This window comes from Monodon monoceros, unplaced genomic scaffold, assembly GCF_005190385.1.
Source record: "Monodon monoceros isolate NGI ecotype Baffin Bay Population unplaced genomic scaffold, NGI_Narwhal_1 Super_Scaffold_3, whole genome shotgun sequence".
Classification (NCBI taxonomy): domain Eukaryota; kingdom Metazoa; phylum Chordata; class Mammalia; order Artiodactyla; family Monodontidae; genus Monodon; species Monodon monoceros.
This window is the reverse complement of record NW_021703780.1, coordinates 59,880,883-59,897,259: the sequence shown is the minus strand read 5'-3', so window position 1 is coordinate 59,897,259 and position 16,377 is coordinate 59,880,883.

Genomic DNA, 16,377 nt, shown 5'->3' with positions numbered 1-16,377 from the left:
TCTTAGTTCCCTGACCAGGGATCAAACCTGGGCCCCCAGCAGTGGAAGCGCAGAGTCCTAACCACTGACCTGCCAGGGAATTCCCTGTGGACACTTTTTCAGAATGAGTGGAAGCATAAGCCACCTGGACAGAAAAAACATCTGAAGTAGTTAAATCCCTCTTTAAGGAAATTATTGCCCAAGTTGGATTGCCTGCACCCTTCAAAGTGACGGTTGCACTGTCTCCAGTATAACCCAACAGGTATCTAAAGCACTGCATGTTGTTGGAAACTACATTCAGCCTGAAGACCACAATCAATAGGAAAAACTGAGAAAATGAAACACATATTCAAAGAGAACATTGCTAAAATATGTCAAGAGACCAACTTGGTATAAGGTCTCGCCCGTTGCCCTGCTATGGATTAGAGTGGCTCCCAGAAGTGAGCCCTTCAGGAATATTGTGTGGTAGGCCATTCCAGGTGTCCGCCTGGGCAGGAGAATCTGTAGATGTCTTAAAGGACCTAGCAGTCAACAGCTGTGTTAAGAATTGGGCACTATATGAACTTCTGTTCATGAATTTGCTTCCAGTAGGTCCACCTACCCAGCTGAGATGGTACTGCACCCCTTCCAGCCGAGGGATTGAGTCCTTCTCAAAACCTGGAGAGAACAAGGACTGGGACATCAACTTGCCACTAAGTGGACAGGACCATACAAGGTGCTGCAGAACACCCACTCCTCATTTTGATAAATTAGCCAGGATAAGACCATGGATTTACCACACCCGAGTAGAACTCACTCCTCTAGAAACTGGACAGGATGAAGAAAAATAGACTTGGCCTTGTGGGACATTAGAAGATCTTAAGTTGCTGTTTCGAGTCAAGCCTCTTACCAGATAAGTAATGATGACTCTTGCTCTTCTCTTTTGTTTCACTACACTGGTGACAGCCACTTGTTAGAAAGGAAATGCTTTAATAAAACTGTCTCCAAGTGTGGCCAAAGAGGGGAAATAACCCTCTTTAAAGATATAAAGAACCTGCTGTATTAAAAAAAAAAGATATAAAGATAGCATAGCGCAGAATTTCGTGGGTATCCTTATTCCAAGTTTATGTGTACATTCAAGTGCTTGTCTAAGTATTGTGAAGGACCATAAAAAGGGGATCCAATGCAAACTGTTCATGCCCAGCCTGGGCCCTGGGAATACTTCCAGTCCCAAACTGATCAATTCCATTACACAATCACCCCTTCATGGCCTCTGTTCAGCAGGAAGTAGCCAGGGTGGTCATCACCCCTTTTTCCAGAAGATTGTGGAATGGACATTGACAGGGGAGAATTGTAATAGAGAAGAACAAACCTGACACTATATTGGATCTATTCCTTTAGCTCTCACATTTGTGCCCTGTTTGCTATGCTAAGTTATTCTGGCTCTGCACCTTTGTGAAAGAATGATGCCTATAGCCTGAAATACACATAGTAGCCCTTTCTCAAGGCTCTGCCTCCCAGGCTTGACCTTTAAAGATGTAACACTTTTCCATTCATATAGAGATAAAAAGGTACAGAACAGAGAATAACAATTGTCTTGTTGGAGGAATATCGTGACCAGGAATATCGTGACCAGACCTACGTGGACTGCTACAAAAACAAAGGATTATCACATCCCAGCACCAAGAAATCTGCAATGGCCAGCCACACCTGGTCCCCTTTTAGTATAAAAGAACTCTGAGTTCTTACTCAGGTAAAATGGTTCTTTGGGACACTAGTCTGCCATCTTCTTGGTCTGCTGGCTTTCCAAATAAAGTCTCTATTCCTTGTCCCAACACCTCATCTATCAATTTATTGGGCTTTCATGTGGAGAGCTGTACAAGCTTGGACTCGGGAACAGGGTGAAGGATGCTTTAACTAACCTTGTTGTGGTAAATATTTTGCAATGTATACGTGTATCAAATCATCACATAGTACAGAATAACTTATACATTAACACTTAAAGTTACATATTATATGTCAATTATATTCAATAAAGCTGGAAATAAATACTGGGAAAAATTTTTTAAACAAACAAAGAGAAAATGTGTCTGTCATTCTTCTCCAGGAGTCTCATTTGGGTTGAATTATTTCTAAATCTCAGTAGAATGAGGCAGAAGTCGTACAGGCTCATCTTCAAATTGAAGCAAAAGTGTCCCTTTATTCCAAAACAAGTCTTCGTTTGCAGGCTAACTCTTAAGTAGTGTTTGGTAACCACCCCTATTCTGTATTGCACTTTTGTACATATGCCACGCATCACCACCCTGACTCACTTGTTTGCTCACTCACTTATGAGTATTTATTAAGCACCTCCTGCATGCCATACCCTGTACATAGGGCTGGTTGCTTGTGACATAAAGATGAACAGGGCAGGGTCTCTACCCGATCCCTCCACAGTTTCGATCTCAGTTTGGCTTCCACACTTCAAGGTTGCAAAAAGAGGCAGCTCAGGGAACATTGAACAATCAGCAATTATCAGAAGGACAGGGGAGTAGTCTGTCTTGCCTCTGTCCACCAAGCACTGTCTTCTCCCTCCTTGTGTCTCCGCCTCTCCCCAGCATTCCCCAAGGCCCAGAGCTTCAGGCTGGGCAGGCAGTCAGCACGGGCCTAGAGGACAGCCTTTGGCTGTGGGAGTCCCCTTGATTCTACTCAAAGCACGTGGCTTTGTTGACAAAAAAATCTGCAGCAGTTGCATTCTTGGGAGGGAGTGGCATGTGCAGGTGACACTGGCAAGCCTTTGTGTTACAGTTCTGTGAAGAACTTGCAGACCCACAATGATTTTGAGTCACATTGTCATGGTTTAAATCCTGACCCTGCCACTCAAGCCTCGGTCAAGTTATTTCTCTGAGCCTGAGTTTCCTTATTGTAAAAAATCAGGCTAATAATCCATGTGGCATGGATGGTGTGAGGATTAGCAATGACCCATGTAAAGCACATCATACGGTGCTTGGAATATTGTGGGCCCTCAGGAAATGAAGAATTACTACTCAAGGCAAGAAGGTCCCAAACAGGGTAATAAAAATCTGCATTCTGGGGATACATGGAGGAAGGAACACTCTCTTTCTAAGAGGTCTTGGTGAAGCATTCACCTGGGAGGACAGGCCAGAAGGACCAAGCTGTACAGAGTCGAGAGGGTGGGTTATGGGCCTCACACATTGGGGAGTCGCTCAATGTGCCCCCTTCTCCTGGGGTCTCCAGGGCTTTGATGACAGGCAACTGCCTGTCCCCTTAGAACCCTCTTCACTCTCTGTGGTCCTGTTCCATCCCAGATGCTCCCTCGGTAAGGATTCTTGAGTGACGGTGGGTAGGGAGGGACTTAAAGGATCTGGGCCTGTGCTGGATGAGTCTTTGGAGGGATACAGAAGGCAGGGTTAGTTCTGGATCAGCTGCCGTCAAGAAGCAGGGGAATTCAGTGACTGGGAGTCTAATAACTTTTGCCTGGGTGGTGGGAGTATTGAGATGGGCTAGAGCTGTCCCTGGTAATGGGGCAGCAATCACCAGTGTTGGTCCAGGTGTGTATGTGGGAGGGTGGGGCTAGTCTTTTAGTTGTTGTGGAGTGGCCCTGTCTGAGCATCTGTGATGTTCAGGTGGGAGCTTAACAGTCAGGCAGCCAACAGGGGAGTTTTCCCTCTTTTCCTGTATTAGGGAATCTGATATGGTCAAGCCCACAGAATGGGGACAATAAGAAGGATGACCATGACTGCATGTGCAGCTCAGGCCACGGTTTACAAAGCTCTTCCATAGGCACCATCTCCCTTGCAGGGTAGGAAACTGAGGCCCAAGGAGGTTAGAGTAACTCCAGGCCACTCAGCTGGTATGTTGAGTGGAGTAGGCAGGAAGTCCACCCCAAGTCAGAAATTTACATACATGCAGTGTCTGGCTGTTTCTCTGCAGGCTACCGAACCCAAAGCAGATGCCTCTGGGCAGACTCAGGGTCGACGACTATCACTCCTTCCTAAAGGGCTTTCCCCCTGGCCTTGAGAGAAAAGCAGGTGAGGGGGGAACAGGGAATAGAGGGGTTGTTGATGGTGGGGTTGGTGAACATTCCCTCAATGGAAGCTTTGAGGCTCCTCTTTGTGGTTGGCACATGAACTGCTGGCCCAGGCCTGGCTGAGGCAGGTGTGGGCAGCAAGGTCCCCTCCAGGGCCCCAAGTCAGGCAGGCCCTGTGCCAGGCACACCATAGTCAGGGGCTCAATTGACCCTCAATCCATTGGCCTGCGAGCTGGGTGTTCTCAGCCCATCATAGAGATGATAAAACAGAGCTGAAGTCAAAGTTTACCCAGGAAAAGAGTGCTGAAGCTGGGCATTTAGGCCTCGCCTCGTCCAGTGATGGAGCTACGGGTATCACACAGACTCCCCTTCCCAATTCTCAATTTGTAAAGGCTGTTTAAAGTCAGACCCCCAGCTAGGCTGTGGGACTAAGAAGTAATCTTTGGACTTGATAAAGGGCTTCCCAGTTTTATAAAGTGTTTTCACATTCTTTATTTCTTGTAGGCCTCACAGAACCCTGTAAAGCAGGTTCGTGAGGCATGATTATCTCCACTTTATAACCAAGAAAACAGGTGCAGAGATAACAACAGGTAAAACAGAATAATCATCATCCTAGTTATTAATGTTTACCATGTGCCAAGCTCTGTGCTAAGTGTTTTGCAATCATTACCTTGTTTAATAAACAACACTGATACTGTTCCCATTTTACAGAAAGGATGTGAAGGCACAGAAATGGGCACAGTTCAGGACCTAGAGCTGCAGTCTGACTTTGGAATCCGAGCTCTTCCTTACCACACCGTACTGACACTTGTGACTCACTGTGAACCACAGGTCTGGTGAAAGATGGACAGGAACTGGATTCTGCCTTCTCTGATGCCCTGGGCAGTGTTCTTTCTACCACATCACACTGGCTCTGTTGTCCTCTTTCAGCATCCTAAGGTAATAATACAGGTGAAAACTTAAAAAAAAAAGAGAGTAAGACCAGTTACACTTAGTTCTTTGAGGAGAAAAAAAGCATTGGCAAGATGAATGAGGGTATGATGAACTGGGAGATTGGGATTGACGTCTATACACTAATGTGTATAAAAGGGATCACTAATAAGAACCTGCTGTATAAAAAAATAAATAAAATTAAATTTAAAAAAAAGAGATGAATGAGGGTAGACTCAGGGCACTGGGGAGGGTGTTTGATGGGTACACTGCCAGAGGGGAGGTCTGGGCTGTGCCCCAGGCCAAGCTCACGACTTAGCCTGGTTGTATCTCCCTGGAGTAGGAAGCACCCTGTTTGTAATTCCACACTAGTTGCCGTAAGTGCTGTCTGTCTCCCTGAGTATTCTTCTAAAGCTTCTCTGTGCCAGTGGGCTGGTCTCTCTGGGGAGCCATGGTTTCAAAATTGCAGTGTCTAGAGCTGCACTGTTCAATGCAGTGGTCACAGTCCACATGTGGCTGTGGAGCAGTGGTGATGTGGCTAGTCTCAATTGCACTGTCATGTAAGTATAAAATATTTACCAGATTTTTTTAAGACTCAGCATAAAAAAAAGAATGTACCATATCTCATTCATAATGTTTATATTAATTACATGTTGAAACGATAATATTTTAGAGGTATTGGGTTTAATAAAATATTTTGTTAACATTAATTTTACCTGTTTCTCTTTACTTTTAAAATCACTACTAGAAAATTATGTGGGTGGCTCTTGCTGTTGGACACTACTGGAAGACATTGATCTAAAGCTTTTGGTCCTGGTGAATATGCTTATGACATCTGTCGGAAGCCAGACACTCCTCAGAGCTGTCCAACAGGGAAGGTCTGTTTGTCCCACCCTCTGTGAGGTGTTGGAGGTGGCCAGGGGCGGATGGCGGTGGGGGAGAGGTGACCTTAAGGCTTTGTCTCTCTGCCAAATGGGCAAAGGGTAAAGTTCCTGCAGCCCAGTGGCAGGGGAACAGAGGAGCAGCATGTTTTCTTTGTGAACCACCCTTCTTAGTTCGCAGGATCCCTTGGTTTAAACTCATGTTACAGTATACTCCAGCAGCTATGAACTCATTTCAGTTCCTAAGATTCTAAGCTTTTTCTGGTCTTGGCCCCTCCCTCCCCTCCTCTCCCTACTTGGCTGTCTCTTTAGATGGCAAGTGGGTTCTACACAGAGACCCCCTCACCCGCTCAGCTGCATTAGGTTTCCCCACTGTGTCAATTCTCTCAGTCCTTTATTTCCTCTTCACAGGACCGGTCCCACTTCACCACCACCCTCCTGGACATGGAGTGTGTTTGATGTCTGTCTGCTCATTAAACAGAAGCATCATGAGGGCAGAGACTGTGTCCGTCCACTCCTATGTCCTGGTGCCAACATGTTCCCCTTATAACAGGGAAGAACAAATCTGACTCCATATCAGATGTTTTTTTTTACTTTAACCTTTGTATTCTATTGCTTTTGCTTCCGGTTAAGAATGTTGCCTATAGCCTGCGATACATAGGATAGCCAGTTCTCAAGTCTCTGACCTTTAAAGATATAACACTTTGCCATCCCTATAGAGATAAAAAGTTTCAGAACAGAGGATGACATTTGTCTTGTTGGAGGTTTACAGGAACATTTTGACCTGACCTACATGGACAGCTGCACATTTACCTCATCGTCGTCATTTCCTGTGGCAGTTCCCAAGGGAGCCGCGGTCACCCTCAGGCTATGGAGCACAACCCCAGCTTGGGAGGGGCAGCCACTGCCCAACGTCACCACATGGTGAGTGCCTGAGGGAAGCCGGGCCTGGGGGGGGGGGTGCGGTTCGCACACTTGGGGCCTTCCTCCTGACTGAAGGCGGCCCCCCCTTCCTGTGTCCCTCTCAGAGGGGCCGTGGTCACCCAGTCAAGGCCAGCTTGACCCTGTTCTTTGGGAGATCCCATGCTTCTTGGGATGTGGTATCCAAGCCCTAAAACTCTCAAAGTGTTTGTGCTTGTCTTGGGAACCGCCTGCAGGGCCAAGGGGAGACAACCCAGGGGGCCAGGTGGCTGGTGGGTGCAGGCACTGGGTGCAGGGGTGGGGGGCACTGGACCTCAAGCTTGGGGCTCTTTCCCACCAGATGGAAGAGTGGGAGCAGGAAGCAGTTCTGCTCGGAAGGCTCCAGAAGCCGGACAAGGCCGGGTGGACTCAGCAGTTGCCCAGCAGGTGTCACCCTCCCTCCTCTCCAGGCCGAGACCTGGGGCCTGCACCCTGTTCTGAGGCACTGCTCACCTCACCTCTCAGGGGGAAGGAGCTAGTGAGGAGAGCGCTCAGGTGCAGAGACAGACAGACAGACAGACTGGCAGAAAATACGTTTGACAGGCAGGAGCAAGAGCGAGCGGAAGTCAGGCTTCAGGAGAGAAAATGCTTGCCTCGAAAGGACTTCTGCTAGAGAAAGGCTGAAAGGGATGTTCTGAGGGAACATTTCAGAAGAACAGCTGAATCCATCCACCGAGCACCCCTCCTGCCCCCGCATGATCAGGAGCCCTTTGCAGGCAGACCTGAAGTCACGCACCTCTTTTAACGCAACGGGTGCACACCTCAAGCCCTGCTTGGCTAGGCTTCTGCCTCGCACCAAAACACACAGAGACGATGGTGACACTGACTCATCGAGTTTGCCAAAGACAAGGAAAATGGTAAAGCACAAGAGCAGACAAGGAATCTGCTGAAGACAGAGGGAAGCAGGGATCCGATGAGGGAGGAGGGACACAGAAGTTAAAAGCCCCAGTGGGGAGGAAAAAGCTGAGGCCATGAGGTCCACTAGGCCGCTCTCCAGGGCCCTAGGGAACATCCAGGGCAAGGGGCAAGGCAGCTGGACAAGGGGGCCAAGACTCAATCCTGTACTGAATGGATTTTTCGCTAGAGGCCCCCGTGGTAAAGCTGCCTGAATAGCTTTGAGAGTCCTTGAATTCAGCTGTGCACCTAGGACCCCCATCCCAAGGGTGGTCGTTGGACACCCCACACTGTGGGTGACCAGACTCCAGAAGGATACCTGCTCAGGTGACACCTGGGCTGGAGAAACAGCCAGGCAGACCTTCAGAAAGGCAGGCAGCTGGCACACAGAGGATTCGTGAAAGTGCTCATTCTTCTCTGTCTTTATTAGCAGCTGCTTTTCCCCTGACTCTCCGTTTGTTGAGTAACCGATTCTGAACAATTCGTACGGGGCACACAGGCTGACACTGGGGCTCATGGATGATGTCATTAGGAGCCTCACTGTGACCAAAGGGCACACACTGCATCTTCCCTGCACAGTGAGTCAGAGCCATACGTAAGTTGACCGTCCGTGGCATGGACAGCTATTTTCGAAACACTTTCGAGTCATTCTTTCAACCCTCCCTCTAACTGTGTGTGAGAAGCAGGGCTGGCTGGCTGGAGGGCTAAGCCCACGCGTGTATGCCCGTTTCCCACTCAGCATGATGAAACAGAGGGACCACATCCCCCCTAGGACCTCTCCAGGCTATACACCTATTGTGCTTGCCTGCTCTTTGCCTGACCACCCAGTTCTAGCAGGTTTATCCAATTCTCTTGTAGATACACTACATGGAACCCTGAGCTGGAGCTGGGGCCGGGGGGCGCAGAACTTTGAATCCCAGAGATTCAGTCTGGAGGCTTTCCAGAGACACATCTATGTCAGATCCTGGGAGGGATGAAAGACAGTGGGCCGAGGAAAAGAAAGAAGAGGTAGAGAAAAAAAAAATGAGAAAGAAAGAGAATTTCCAGGTAATATAGGCAATGAGAAAGTCTAGGGGCACCCTCCTGGTACAGAACACCTAAGATGCTGGATAATTATTTAACAACACCTTTTAAAATAAATGACTGGGGGACTTCCCTGGTGGTCCAGTGATTAAGACTCTGCGCTCCCACTGCAGCGGGTGCAGATTCAATCTCTGGTCGGGGAACTAAGATCCCACATGCCACACGGTGCGGCAAAATAAAATAGAGTAGAATGGAATAGGATACAATACAGTAAAAATAAAATAAAATTAAATTAAATATATAATACCGATGTGGCAGAAAAGCAAGCGAAAACCTCAGAGCCTGGGATGCAAATCCAGAAAGGTGAGGGCAGCTGGAGCCTTCGTCGCCCTGGGCACCCTGTGGCGCCTCAGGCCAGGAGCCTGGTCTTCATGGGTTGTGCCTCTGCAGCAAGGAGGCTGGAGACAAAGTCTGGGCTGCAAAGGGTGGGAGCCTTGTCTGAGGCCCACACAAAGCAGGATTCCACAAAGGGCAGACCCCTCAATGCCTGTCTTAGCTCTGTCCCCAGAAAGCAGACGCTGAGGCAAAGCCTGTGTAGCAATGCCGTATTGGGATGTATGAGTCAAGGGAACAAAGTGAAGAAAAAAGGAAAGTGAGGCTGGGAGAGGAAAAGCAGTATGAAGTGGTTTGTTCCTGAGCTGGCCACAGCTTCACAGAAATCCGGACAGGAATGTGAATCAGGCAGCGTGGCAGTGTACAGAAAGTACACTGGTCACCAGGTCATGTGGGACCTCTGCCAGAGACCCAGGGAACCTCTGCCTCTTAGAACAGTTACCTGCAGGGACAAAAGGCAAGCAATTTAATCCTCAACTCTTTGTCTTCTTTTAAGTCTCTTTGGTCCACATTTCCCCTGTGGGGCGTTCACTTCCCTGCATTTCTGGGTTGTGTAACCTGGGCTCTCGGGGCAGTTGCTGGGAAAGCCAGACGCCCCATGGATGCAGGCAGGTCAGACCTAGAAGCAGAGCGGTCACGTCTCCCATTGCGATGGACATGACGGAGGCTGCCCTACAGCCTTCACGTCATCCCTGGGGAGGCTAACACACCAGCAGTACTTGGAACTGAGGCTGGGAAGGCGGAAGCCTAGACTTACAATGGCAGAGACCGTATGGGCCACCACTGGGGCACTGCGGCTAGGAAGCAGCCAGAGTTCAGAAAGGCAGCAGGGCAGAACAGTTCTCGGGAGGCACATAAGCTGGGTCCAGTATGGAAACAGCTGGGTCCATAGACATGGGAAACAGATGGTTGATTTATAAAGGACTATTTACAAAGGTACGGGCAAGTAGAGCCACCACAGGGACTAGTGCAGTAACCTAGTTCCCACAGCATAATGGCAAAATGAACTGCTACCACCTTTAGGCTTAAAAGGGCAAAGGGAAGGAGAGGTTTCCAGAACTGGATGGAGTCTTGTACAGCAGATTACCTTGAGAGGAGCAGGGATCTTGGAGGGAGGAAGCTAGTCAAGCTGAGGCAGCTTCACAGGAAGGAATCCAGAGGATTAAATACCTGATGTGGTCCAAATAGATCCAAATAGGCAGAGCAGGCTGGAAAAGGGTTTACTCTAGAGGGGTAAACTGAAGCTCTCTGGCATCACCATAGGTAAAATTCCAAGTAATACGAGTTCACAATCAAAAATCAAAACACACATGGAACTGAGCCAGCATGGATCAGAATTAACCAAAAACATCAAACCTCAAGACCGGACCCATGAGGACTTTGGATACAGAAATTGTAAATAAAGACTATAAAATGAGTATATTAATATATTTAAAGAAATAAAGAAAGATAGTGGGATATGATGAAGAAATACAAGGCCATGGAAAGTAGTTTGTGTGATATAAAAACCAGTAGATGTTCTGGAAATAAAAAATACAAAATGACTGAAAATATATAAAATGCAACAGATGAGTTAAGGTTAAACTCAGGAGAAGAAGAATTTGTGAACTTTAAGAAAGATCTGAAGATACTACCAGAATGCACTGCAGAAGGACAAAAGGGGAGAAAATATGAAGGAAGGTTAGGAGGCGTTGAACACAGAATGAGGAAGTGTGAGCCTGTGTCTAACAAAAGTCTCAGAAGACTGTGGTGGGTAGACTCGAATATGGTCCAATTATCCCCCCTCCTGCTATTCACACCCTTGTGTGATCCCTTTCTCTTGAGCTGGGCAAGACCTGCAACTGGATTCTAACCATGGAATATGGATGTGGCAAAGGTGATGGGATATCATTTCTGTGAGTTTTGTCACAGTAGATCGTACTGTCTGTCTTGCTAGCAGACTCTCTCAATAAGCTCTTTCCCCACAGGGTCTGATCAGGAATGGCAGCTGGTGCATCTTGGAAGCTTGTCATAGTCTATGCTTGAAAGTTCAAGGACAGAAGAAGGTGAAAATCACCTCAATTTCAAGGTGTGATGAGCAGCTGTTTCTCAGTGGGGAGGGGAGAGGACAACACAAGACATGGGTAAGATGTCCAGTGCCATCTCTAATGTTTAGGAACCACGAAACAAACAAAAGATTGAAAAGGATGAAACAGTCATACTTTGAAAGAGGGTCTGAAGAGCAGCAGGATGGGGTGCTAAGCCTGAGATTTCCAACGCCAGGTGCACACACAAACTTTCACTCTCTGGTATAAAAAATGAATCATAGCAATGAGTTGACAGCTTATTAACAGGTGGGATTCCACTCCATCCACGGGCCATTGTTAATATCATTATGGCAGAGTGCCATTTTTGAGGTGTTAGCGAACCAAACTTGGGTCCCCTAGCTTCTGTGCAGTAAAGCCAATCTACTGACACTGGGTTGTGGTGAAGGAAAGTGCAGTGTTTATCGTAAGATGCCAGACAAGGAGTCTGGGGCAGCTAGTGCTCAAAAAACCTGAACTCCATGATGGGTTTCAGGGAGGCATTTCTAAAGGCCAGGTGAGGGAGAGGGTGTTGAGGGGTGTGTGATCAGCTCGTGCACAATTCTCTGATTGGCTGATGGTGAGGTAACAGGGTGGTGTCACAGGAGTTAACATTATCAATCCTCAGGCTCCAGTAAGTCTGGGGCCTACGTTTTCATGGTCATCAAGTAGTTAACTTTTTCCATTTGGTGGTGGTTTTAGCATCGTAAAACCACTCAGGAAATGTGCAGCAAATACTGTTACCTAGGTACTTCAGAGGGGAACTAAAGCAGAGGACTTGCGGGGAGGGGTCTGTCCTGGGAAGGCCCCACAGGGTCCTGCTCAGTTACAGAGAGAATATAGTTTACAAAAGCAAAATCTTCTCCCAACCCAGAAAACTTCTCCACAAAGGTAGCAGAGGAAGAAAGCAATTTTATTATTGAATATACTATATTAAACCAGAATGTGATCGCATAACAGACAATCCGCAAAGAGACTGCAAAGATGGAAAGTAATCGCACCCCCCTACATAGCCAAGCAGATACAGCCCATTACACACACTTTCTCAAGGTGAACAATAACTAGTCCCCTAGTAAGAGGAGCAGTACCTTTTGTCACAGGTAGTTGGTTCCAAATTTACCTAAGTAATCGGGGAGACCCCTTGTGTTGGCTTTAATCAGAAGAGAAACGAACTTCTCATTGCAAATTGGAACAGAGACTACCAAAGTTAGGTTCTTATCCTCCCACAGAAACTGGGAGATGGTTTGCATTTCAGAAAGATGGCTCCCAGGTCCTCAGGAAATGATCCTCAGTTATGAGGTCATTATAAAGATTTATGTACATTTGAAAAGGAAAAGAAATTCTGAAACAAAAGGGAGGGGGAGAAAAGTCTCCTCCCTTATTTGCAACAAGGAGAGTTAACCCTCTATTTTTATTCTGTATTTGATCTTAACACCATCCAGTGTATTTTCTGTGGCCATTTTCCCCCTCATAGTTGACAACATATATGTACTTTGATTCGTTAATTCCACATTTAAGAATCCCCAGGAGATGTTGAAACATGTTTTTAAAATGTATGTTCAAGTGTACTTTTACAACATTATTTACGATAGAAAAAAATTGAAATCAACCCAAATCCCAAATTCCAAAATAAGGAAGCAGTTGAAAAAAGTTAGAGACTTCTGTATGATGAGGTATTATGCATTAAAATGGCATTTATGAGGAAGTTTTCAATGACATGAAAAAACCCCTAGGACCTAGAAGTCTGTATACACTGTGTTGTCAACTATGAGGACCTGGGAGCCATCTTTCTGAAATGTTATATGAGCTTAAAGGAGGTGGGAAGGGAAAGAGAACTAAATCCTTAACTTCCTCAACAGCAAATCAACAGAAAATAAAAGTTATGAACTGAGAAGTAGCAAGATAAGCCTACTATTTAGAAATTTTGATGGTAAATACCAGAGGGGGAAAAACAACTAAAAGTATCTTTGGTGATCTTTTTTGTAGTGGGGGGCTGGTGTGTGTGGGGGACAAGGGACAGCTATGTTTTGTTATGAACTTTGAATACTGTTTAAATTTTTTGCATATATTATAGGGCTAAAAGTAAAAATTAAGTACAATTTTAAAATCCCCTGCCTACCACTGTTCCCCCCGACCCTAGAAAAAACATATGAACTTTTCCGTATTTCATAGGTCAGAAAGCTATTTTTATTTCTGTTCTGCTGTTTATCTGGAAATGAAACTATTTTGATGTTCTCAGTGAACCCTGTGACTCATACCTGGAGAGGTATTAGCATTTACGACCTCAGAGATTTCTCCATCTCTCCTGCTCATGTGAAGGACTCTGTGGTCCTCCTCTCCCTTCTTTGAATTTCCCACCTCCTGGCAGTTATCAGGGGCTGAAGAGAAAGCCTATTCCTCACCAGATGGTGGGCAGTGTTTTGGTAAGAGTGCTGAGATATGACTTAGTTATAAAGGGGTTGGTTAGGGTAGGGTTGTGATCTGTAGCAGGTTCCCTGGTGTTCCCTGAAACCTAACATTTTCACAGAGCTTTGGTGCCTGGGTTTAAGCTGATCTTGCCATTTATTAGTTCTGTGACTTTGGACAAGTTACTTAGCTGATTTAAGCTTCTGCTTCCTCATTAACAAAGTGGGAATAATAGTAGAAACCCATCCTTCTTAGAGTTTTGATGATAATTAAATGGAACACTATATGTGACCATGTATGTAGTGTACCAAGTTGGAGTGTTCAATACATTGGCTGTGATCAGTATTATCTATTAGAACAATGTTGATCCTCTGCAAATCATGCCGTTAGCCTGAATCGTACTGAAAATAACTCAATTCAGTGTGTGTGTGTGTGTGTGTGTGTGTGTGTGTGTGTGTGTGTGTGTAATTTCCCTTGAGACTTTCTCTTTGACCCATGGGTTATTCAGAAGTGTGTTGTTTACTTTCCAAGTGTTTGGAAATTTTTCTGTTACTGATTTCTAGTTAAGTTCCATTATGGTCAGAGAATACACTCTGTATGATTTAAATTCTTTTAAATTTGTTGAGGTTTATTTTATGGCCCAAGATATGGTCTCTATTAGTATTTGGTCTTTGAACACTTAAAAAGAATGTGTATTCTGCTGTTGTTGGGTATTCTATAAATGTCAATTAGATCCTGTTAGTCAACAGTAGAGTTGAGTTCTTCTGGATCCTGATTTTCTGTCTAGTTGCTTTATCTATTGTTTAGGAAGGGTTGTTAAAGTCCACAATATCATTGTTGCTGTGTCTTTTTCTCCTTTAGTTTATCAGGTTTTGCTTCATATATTTTTCAGCTCTGTTGACTGGTGCATACACATTTACAGATGCTATATCTTCTTAGTGGATTGACCCTTTTATCATAGCATCTGTAAATGTGTATGCACCAGTCAACAGAGCTGAAAAATATATGAAGCAAAACCTGATGGAACTAAAGGAGAAGAAGACACATCAACAATGGTAATTGTGGACTTAACAACCCTCCCTCAACAGTAGGTAAAGCAACTAGACAGAAAATCAGGATCTAGAAGAACTCAACTCTTTTGTAATAGCAGGAAGAAGATCCTAAAGAACAAGCAGCATGGTTAATAAGCAGTGGGTGCTTTTTCTGCACCCAACAGCCTAAGGCATAGCTATGAACTCATTTTACAGGTGAGAAACTTGTGTACTGGGTCACAAGGTCCCACAGGTGGAATGTGGCTGAGCTGGGATTCAAGCTCAGGTTGAGAGCACCTGAAGGCGTGATTCTTCATTCCCATCTCTTTTCTTATCCATTTGTCTCTTGCCAGTCACTCATTTCTGGTGAAACCTGTGTCCTTTCATGTCTGTCCCCTGGCAGCTGTTTCACAGCAAGGCCTTGTAAGGTGGAGGTTAGAGGGACCCACACTGGAGCCACGCTGCCTGATTCACATTCCTGTCTGGATTAGCCAGGTGACCTCAGCAAGTTACTCAACCTCCACTCCCTCATGTTCTTCGCTTATAAAACAGGCATAATAACGGACTTGCTTCATAGAGCTGTTAGAAAATTAAGTAAAATGATATTTGTAAAGCTCCTAGAACAATGCCTGGCACAGTCAGTATTCATTAAGTCCTTGCTGTTATTCCTTCCACAACACCACACAATCGGTCCCTTTTCCTGGAACCGTCTTTCTCCATTGTCAACCATATTCAAGATTTTTTTTTTTACATTTATTTTGTGGCTTAGAGTGCCTCTGGCCCACTGTCACTTGTCACCAGGTATATGTGTATCCAGTTTGAGAAACGGGAATGTGTACTGGGCTGAGCAGGAAGCCTGGACTCTCACAGGTGCTTAGTAAATGATTACAATTTTGAGCCATTAGGGAAGAGGACTCCCTTTAATTCTCATAAGAGTTCTATGAGGGAAATCCATATTTGTTATTCCCATTACAAGTGAGGAATGTGAGGAAGAAAGAGGTTGAATAATTTTGCCCAAGGGCGTATGGCTAATCATAGATAGGGTTTTGAATTAGGCCATCTGGCTCCCGTGTGTGTCCCCTCACCCCTGCCTTACACTACCTCCCCAGGAAATAGCCTGTGCAGAACGGACCAGAAAGTAGACGGTGTCACCCGGGTGAGGGTTGTCAAGGAATGAGTGACTGGGGAGAGTGAGGAAGCTATCACAGCAGTTCCAGTAAGAGATGCTGTGGATTCAGATATATTTTGAAGGTGGAAGCAACAAGACATGCTAATGGATCGGAAGTACGGGGTGAGGCAAACAGAGGAGTTAGTGGATTATGTTTTTGGCTTGAGCAACTGGGGATGTAGATGTCATTCATCCAGAGGCAAATTCCACCAGGTTTGTGGAAGGTGAATCAAGAGTTTTATGTGGGATACGTTTCACTTAGATGCATCAAATGGAACTGTTGAGTAGGCTACTACATGTACAAATCAAGTTCAAGAAAGAAATACAGGCTAGACTAGAGAAATTAATGTGGGCATGACCAGCCTGTTGATGGTATGAAAGCCATGGGAATGAGTGACTGCACCTAGTTGGGTGGACAGAGAGGAGGAGAGGTCCACGGGCTGAGCCTCCTGACACAGACTGAACTTGAGTAAGGGGTGGCAGTGTGTGAAACAGCTGTTTTGACTGATTCTAGTTTTTCAGTGAAATCAGAAGCAAGACCATTGATTGGCTGAGGATAGGGACAGAGTATCGGGGTGAAATGGCTGCTTGGGAGGCTGGGAGGCTGAGTTGATCAGGGACATTGAGTAGAATCGCCCGG